Source organism: Podarcis vaucheri (assembly GCF_965113315.1).
Source record: "Podarcis vaucheri genome assembly, chromosome: 4".
NCBI classification, from domain to species: domain Eukaryota; kingdom Metazoa; phylum Chordata; class Lepidosauria; order Squamata; family Lacertidae; genus Podarcis; species Podarcis vaucheri.
The window spans coordinates 70415378-70424006 of record NC_138762.1 but is presented as its reverse complement, the minus strand read 5'-3'; the positions used below and the strand labels follow the sequence as shown (position 1 = coordinate 70424006).

General features: G+C 41.3%; 1 long non-coding RNA gene across 1 annotated transcript; it reads right to left on the bottom strand.

The window, feature by feature from the left end:
• Window positions 1-4697: 4697 nt before the first annotated feature.
• Window positions 4698-8178, bottom strand: LOC309531452. The gene is made up of 2 exons (XR_014219323.1): window positions 8086-8178; window positions 4698-5276 (listed from the first exon to the last, which is right to left on the bottom strand). It is a non-coding gene; the product is annotated as an uncharacterized lncRNA (long non-coding RNA).
• Between the last annotated feature and the right edge of the window lie 451 nt (window positions 8179-8629).

The window sequence follows — 8629 nt, the reverse complement described above, 5'->3', positions numbered from 1 at the left end:
CTAACTGCTTAAGAGCCAGCAAGCTTTTGAGTGGGGGGGGGGGGAAACACCTCTTGAGGCTGAAACATGAAACAGTTGTGAAACAGAACCCCATCTTAGATAGAACATTGTTTTTACTATTTACAGGGAAGCAACCTGACACACATCAATCTGGTTTTGCAGCTGTAATGATGAACTCTTGACACCAATTAGGTTAGCTGGTCTATAAACCATTCCAGCTAAGCTGCTTTGGAAGTTGGTGTGGGAAACTGGTGATATATTATGCTACAGTGTTGGGAGTCACACCGCTTGTTGAAGATGAGTTTGAGATGCTGCTGCTGTATTCATACTGATATCAAAATATGGTAACTTTTAAATCGAACCAATTGTTCCTATGTATGAAGTGTTTATGCTTAGAAAAATCCTTGCCGTTATGCAAAAGTGAACCTATTCTACATTATGCAGCCACCAACCATTTTTGGCACAGTTCCTTATTCCCCTTTATAACGGTAGCTGAGTCAAGCTAAAGGTGTCCGACAGAACAAGATTATTTAAGGTTGAACCAAATCATTAAACACAATTACTTAACAGGTTAGATATTAGAATTAGGCTTTGTTCAGTGCATACTTACCAGCAGTTATCTACTGAGTGTGTGCATGTATATGTAGATTAAGAGAGAATTAAGCTTGACAGATTGGAGACACATAGGTCTATGGGGTTTTCCCCCAGAGGGAAGTAAAAGAGATTCACTTTCCTTCATAATCCCTTATCGGAGGGAAGGGGGACCAGGGTTTGTCTTACTTTTATGCTAAAATAATTAAGAGTGTTCTTGCTTGTACATAACAACATGAGGATTTGTAGAGGCCTTGATATGGCTCAGGCAGAGAGTTATTGCCATTGCACTTTGATGCAAGGTGTGTGTGAAAACATAAGAAGAGCCTGCTGGATGAGGCGAAATGTCAGTTTAGTCCAATACTGTATCCTGTTCTCGCAGTGACTTACCAGATGCCCCTGGGAAGCCCACAAGTGGAAGGTGAATACCACAGAGCTCTCTTTGCTTGAGATTCCCAGCAAATGGTATTCAGAAGCACACTCCTCCAACCATGGAGCTAGCCATCTGAATCACCCCAATTGGCTCGCAGCTACGCAGACTCTCAGCTTCCTTGTTGAACTTCTTATAGCTCATAAATGTGGCTACAGCTGTGTTGGACGACAGCTGCACAAACTTCCTGCAGATCCTCCCAGCATCGATTGCAGCTATCTGCTGCTGCCTTCTTCACTTCCACTGGAGAACCATTACTTGCTAGTACTTTCTTTTCCCTTTCAGTCTTCTTTCTCCTGACCAAAAGTAACAGACTCATGCCTAACCTACTGCTCCTCCCAGTGAAAACCCTGTGTCCAGTGACAAGTTACACATTCTCATGATGGCAATATTGGCATATTATTTAAGAATCAGTGAGTAGAAAAGACACAGCAGTGGGCAACCTATGTACCAAAGGCCACGGACAGCCCTGGGCATTTCTTCAGGGATAATGCATGTAGACAAGGCCAAAGCTGGTGGTTGGCACAGCCAGAGACAGATGTGGGTGGGGTCACCCTTTTACCTTTCTCTGCTTTCTGTTCCCCTGACTCCTACCTCATTCCTCTTTGCCCATCATGCTGCTGGTGAAAGGCAGATAGATCCTTTGCCATCCATGTCCCACTCACCCACATGACATTAGGTAAATGGCTCCCATTCCTGCTGTGGAATGCTCTCAAGTTTAACATGCCTTCCATGCTTTTCGGTGTATGTGAATTGGTAAGCACTTAAAAAAATAATCCCTAGAATATAGATTTCCCATTGCAGTCATGGTTTTGTTCATTTTCCAGTTGTTAACACACTATGGTTAAATCACATTTGGGGATAATAAAAGTGTCGCTATCTGGCTATGGTCCTGACAGCTCTTCTGAGACTGGCGTCTGCAAAGATGCACGCCCCTCAACCATTCTTGTGCTGTTCAAACACCACCTGCAACTCTGTAAATAAGTGGCTTGCTTCCTCTGTTCAAGGGCTGGACTTTGGTGTGGTCAGCAGCAGCCTGGAGGAAGCAATGCTAGCAATATTACACAGGAAGGGGAGGAACAAGCCCTGATAAACCCAACAGTTCAGCAAAAGGAAGGCTGCTGCACATCCTGAGAACACTCGCGTGAAAAATGCTCTGCCAATTGATGTAGTAGAGGACAAGAGGAGACTCACGTTTTCAAGCTTTATGCTCATACACATCACTGTCTCTCTCCAGCCACCTAAGAACCTCGAGGGCAGAAGTAACACAGCTTCTCTGCAATGTCTCCAAAGACAGATAAAAGAATTTGGTCGTGAGATTCCAGCAGATGGAGTGCCAGTTGTGTCTCGAACTTGCCTACTTGAAAGGAAATGGGTGCTTTTATGTCTCTCTACAGAAACCTAGTATGTTGATGTGTTGACATAACAGTTTTTTTTCTGTGTTCAAGGGAACTGTTTCTTTTCAGGCTTCAAAATATTTCAGAGTCCATCCGATTGATGCCTATACAGTGGTACCTCGGGTTAAGTACTTAATTCGTTCCGGAGGTCCGTTCTTAACCTGAAACTGTTCTTAACTTGAAGCACCACTTTAGCTAATGGGGCCTCCTGCTGCTGCTGTGCTGCCGGAGTACAATTTCTGTTCTCATCCTGAAGCAAAGTTCTTAACCTGAAGCACTGTTTCTGGGTTAGCGGAGTCTGTAACCTGAAGCGTATGTAACCTGAGGTACCACTGTATACAAATAAGTAGTCCCTTTTCCAGCATAGCCCTAAAGACTATAAATGAGGAATCTGTGGTCCTCCAGTTACTCCCATCATGGCTGGGACTGATGGAAATCAAAGTCTAACAACATCAGGGAGGCTACAACTTTCTGACTCCTGATCTGTTAGGCAGTCATCTTAACACCATTTAGCTGGGAGTAAGCCCCACTGAATTCAGTAGGAATTGGCTCTGAGTAGATTTGCTTAGGATTGCACTGTAAATTACCTTTGGGAACCTGTGAGATGAGTTGTGCTGTTTGGCATTCTCTCATTCCCCCATAAGGTTTTCCTACTGCAGACCTGAGGGCTGGCTCACAATTTACTTCAGGTCATTTTCTTCACCCTTGTGGCCTGCTCATAAATGTCAGCTGTGGTAACTTCTTATCATCATACCATAAATGCAGCTCAAATCCTTCAGGTAACTTGTTTATTTGCTGACGATGCAATTCCTTACCCTTTGATACTTCAGAGATATATTTAGTTGTGATTGTAATTAGTTTTTTAACTGTTTTAATGCTGCATTTTATAATGCTGTAACCCAGCCCGGAACCTTCAGGGGAAGGTAATAAATCTAATAATAATAGTTAATAATAGAGCAAGCAGCAGTGAGTCACTGAGGTGATGTGTGAACCTCAATGTGTTTGTGGTGCACCTCAGCTTTTGTTACCTTGTGACAGGACTGTTTTGTTCTTTTTGGTTTTAACACTGTTGCGTGTCTGAGAGTTTGTGAAACACTATACTATTTTGATAGTTGGGGAGATGGATTGTTTTTACTTTTCCCTCAGGGATTATAAACTAGGTAAATTACTCTAATGGTTAAATAGAATGTTAGTAATAAGGAGTGGAATTTGATATGTTTGTGAGCAGCAGGTGCTGATTGCTGCGATTCCATTAGCTTCAGTATCTTTGGAGAAAGAAAAGTGCCTGTAACATATGTGAGATATTGTATGTCAGTATAAAATTGATAGCCTGACACAAATGGAATAAGTTTGTTTGGTCCAGGCAAAATCTCAAAATCTCTCACTTCAGTTAAAATAAGGAGTAACTAACAGTGGCGTAGCGTGGGGGGTGCAGGGGGGCCGGCCGCACCGGGCGCAACATCTGGGCGTTAGGGTTAGGGGGCGCAAATCCACGGGTTAGGAGGCGCAAATTACTTGCCTTGCCCCGGGTGCTGGCAACCCACGCTACGCCACTGGTAACTAATGATAGACAATTTTGCCCAGTGGTGGAGGAGGGGGTGGTAGGCCAGAGAGAATAAGTTCATTTTGTTTGGTATATGGCTCCTTTTTCAATTAAAATACAGCTTCACAACATAAAAATACAAAATGAGAACGCTAAATACATAATAATACAAATACAAGCCAACAACACCCCCCTCCCACAAAAACATTTAAAAGACCATTGAATGTTAGTCAACCAAGGGTCAACCAAGGTTCTAGAGAAACCTTTTCTCGCCTGATGTCTAAAGACATATAATGAACATGCCAGGCGAGCCTCCCATGAGCTGGAACTCTGAGCATTCAGGATTTCAGATCTTGGGGACAGGCTCCATGTATTTGACAGGCTGCCCTGTCATGATCTGAGTCTAGAGAGAGACTCTCCTCCCTCAGTTATTATCACCATATGCTTGTTAAAGCCTGAATAGGTCTTTACTTGTAGTGTCTCTAGGTTCTTCTAAGAATGTAGGTCCCTTTGCTGACAGGAAAAGAATAGTAGGGAGATTTCTTGACCTGTCAAAAAAAATAGTTAAAAGTACGGTATTTCTGGGTCCCCAGGGATTACTGGAAAATGATGCAAGAAAGACAACTCTAAATCTTCCATAGAAAAAATGGACAGGGGCAGAATTAAGTGTACCAAAAAATGATCAAAGTATTTTTTAAAAGCTGAAGTTGGTAAGCACACAGACTAAAATATACTGTTTCTTATTTGAAAATTGGATTTATTTTATTTATTTGTAGATAAAATGAACTTCAGAATAGAATCTAGTATCCTATTACAAAGCAAGTCTGGCTGTACTTTGGATAGTGCCTGGCTTACAGACAACACTTCAGACAACTATTTGAAGAAGGCAGCACTAAAAGCATACATCAATTCTTGAAGGGTATAAGCTTCATTTAGTAGTATTATGGAAAAGTTCAGTAGCTTGTTGACGGCCGCCAAACACACTTCACTTAAAAATGCCTGCTGATGTCTTTAGGTGTCCATAGATTCATTTCTAGTTATACAGAATTGCTCTAAGACTGTCACTTTGAGTAATTTCAGATACTTTGTGGACCTATAGCTATTAATGGACTTCAAGATCACCAGTGTGATAAATAATTCATCTGTGAGTCATTTTTACGGCATCTTCATTTTTCATATCTTGCTTTTCTGTGGTGATTGTATCACATGTAATTATCGGCTTTAAATCTACTTTCAGTGCCTTGACTTTTGGGGGCAGCCACAGGGTTTCACAACATGCAGGTTTTACTTCACAATAGAAAAGCTAATATGCTTGCTGTGGAGAAGAAAAGAAAGATTCTGTTCATAACGACAAGCATGTGAAATGGCAGACTATCGATTTGTGTGATTACATGATACTATGGAGCCAATGATATTGACAGGGAGTTGAAATACAGTTCAGCTTCTAAAAAGCCCTTCCTAGAATAAAGCCACAGTCTCTCTTTATTCCGCAGTTGTGCGGGTGAAGCCAACTTCCTACCTTTGCCGTTTGTGAGTGCTGTGCTTATGAGTAAACTAACTAACTCAGTTAGCTTCCTCCTGTCCCTATCCTTAAAGGAGACACTGGTTTAACCCCTATAGTCAGTGCTTTTTTTCCTGGGGGGACGCAGGGGGATGCATACCCCTAAACATTTTGTGAATCTAAGTTTGGCCTCATTGAGGGGCAGTATTTCAGTATGAGTAGGAAAATGAGAGTACCCCTAAACATTTTTTTTAGAAAAAAAGCACTGCCTATAGGCATGAGTGATTATCAAGGTTTTCTTTAAAAAACACACTACAACTTTTGGAAATTCAAATCTGGTCTTGATGGATATGAATTATACAAATAAACTACCCTGTTCAGCAGCCCAATAAAAACAGAGCTTCTTTGTATTTAGAAAATCACCACCACCACATTTTAATGGTATTGTAAGATGCATGTACACTTGTATATTTCTCTTTAAAAAGTATTTGATAGATAAAAGGTATAATATGCTAGTATTTTTTTTTAAGCTGCAAGTACGTTTTTATCATCTTTATCACTGAAATTGTTTAATGTGTGTGCCTGTCAAGATTCTGCTACAGCTGTGATGCCTGTCTGTGCTCCTTTGATTTTCTGGTTCTTGTGCTGGAGAGGGAAAAGAGAGAGCACCATGTGCAGATAGGCACGTGTGCTGCTGCTGAAATCCATAAACTCACTCAACTCAAGTGATGTGTGTGCACGTGCGTGTGTGTGCGCGCGCGCACACACATACACAATTATATGCAATGGCTGCACAGCTGTGAGGCAGAAGCAGAAATCTTTAGAGTGGGGGGAAATCCCGAGGGGGCAAACCATGGAATATTGAGTGCAGTGGAAAAGAAAAAAAAAGTAGTAGGAAGAGGTGAATTAACCAGCTTGATAGTGCATTAGTGGTGATTTATTTTGCTTTGGTTTGTTGTGCTACCACATTAATGTTGTTCATAGTGGCTACAGCACAACAAAAGCGGGACAAAAATAAACAGAGCATTAGCGTTATAAAAAGTTGCGGAATTTCAGCATGAAGTCTATGCACTGATTGGGAATGAAATTGTGTGACCATCCCAAACCTTTTGCAGGTGCAAACAAGTATTGAAAGCGGGATCACATGTGACTGCCCCATTAGCATCATGAGCACAAATCGTCATGAATGTGCAACAGAAAGGATGTATGGAGAGACCCTTAGGGAGTGCAAATACACTGCAATATTTTGTTAACGGTCTACATTGATGAATAGAAAGTGTTTTGTGTAGGTGCTCTTTCACAATACTTTATAAACGTGTGCATTATGTGACAGAAGAAGTAAGGAAGAAGGATTTGACAGTGGAATGTGGTAGCAATGAGTCATCGCTGGCTCAGTAGACAGATCCTCTTGCAACAGTTTCACATACTGTTTTCAGGAGTGTATGACTACAGATTTCCACCTTTTCTTAAGTAAAGAAGTTAAATGAAAAGCTAAAAGCCCAGTTAGACATGGGGACTGCTAACTTCAAATCTATAAATAAACTGAAGTCAAGACAGGAAGAAATTGATTGAATATGGGAGTAGCCTGGACTGCTCAATAAAAGTACTGTAAAGTAAAGAACAAGAAATGTAAACCACATTGAACTGAGAGTAGATACTTAATGCCCACTTTGCTTCTGACCTTTAAGCTCTGCAGATGGTGGTTTTGTTATGTACTTCTGGGGGATGTAATGGTTTAATGCTTTATATTAAATTCTGTGGTATATTTATTTAAGGAGGAAGAACCAGACTAGTTTAAGTGCATGGCTCTTTGAAGTAGGCATTCATTTTGATGCAAACATTTTATTACCTTTTTATTCTGCCTTTCCCCCCAAGTGAGGAGGAGGAATATGGTATTTGTGCATTCATCCTCATATCAATCATCTGAGGTCAGAGAGAGAGAGAGAGAGAGAGAGAGAGAGAGAGCTTTCCCACTGACCTTAGTGGTTTCGGGGAGATTTGAACCTGAAATTTCTGCTCATTTGGTTACTATCTAGTCAAACACCCTTAATGATAACACACCAGCTGTTCATGAGCTATAATGGTACGAAAGGAAACCATGTACATTCTTTAATCTCTTCCTGTCCCAAATCAATGCTGATTTCGTTAAAAGGACATAATAATAGCAATATAACCCTTGAGAAGGCAGGACAGTCATTTTGAATCTGTGTGGTGGGCCTAATGGGGGGGAGTATGGAGCCTGTTCTGAATATAGAACAAAAATAGCTAGTTACAAGACTGATCTTGATATATGACTAATATTGTAATAGGTTGTTGTTAGTATGGTAGTAAAATAACAGCAAGGAAAACCTTGGCTTAGGTTCCAGCACGCTTTGCCATTTATTAGTAATGATGATCTAATCTGATGGCTTGGATGATACCATTTACAGGTCATTACAGCAGATCTGCAAGAATAAGACTACTGTGGCAAATAGCAGATGTAAACCTAGCTGCTCTGAGGTGTGTGCAGTGAGTGAAAAAAGAGAGAGATAAATATAGTCTCTAGTTAGATATATTGTTCTATCCGATTATCAACAAATTTCTGCTCAGTGTAAATTCATTATGAAGAGTAAAGCCTTGATACTTAGTATGCAATCTATGAGACTCTCTGGAACATGAAATGCCTGTCTTCAGTGGCAGTACCAGTTACTGGGAGCAACAGCAGGCCATATTCAGGCATCTCGTAACCATGGATACCAAACTTGGGAAGAGATCAGTAGGAATGGGAAGGGTTCCACCCTCTTGATGTTTCTGCATAAGCTGACCACATGCCATGATAACAAGCACCTGTTTGAAGGGGGTCACTTCTACAAGCATGGGGTTTCCTTCATGAGAACAAGAACCAAAATCCTGGCCAAATTTGGAAACCCTCAGAAGGACACTGAGCATGATTCACCAGGGCTGTGACCAGCATGTAGAATGGCACTGAGGGGAGTGAGGTTAACCCTCTCATGCTTTCACTGGACCCTTAATGCATTTGTTACCTGCAGGTTACCAGATGCCTGACTAGGGTTGGCATAAGAAAGCAATTTGCCTTCTTTCAGGCTCCCTGGAAGCTTGTGGTTAGATGCTGAACTGGTTGGCACACCTGGTCTGATATGGTGGAGCTCTTCTTGTGTTCTTATGCA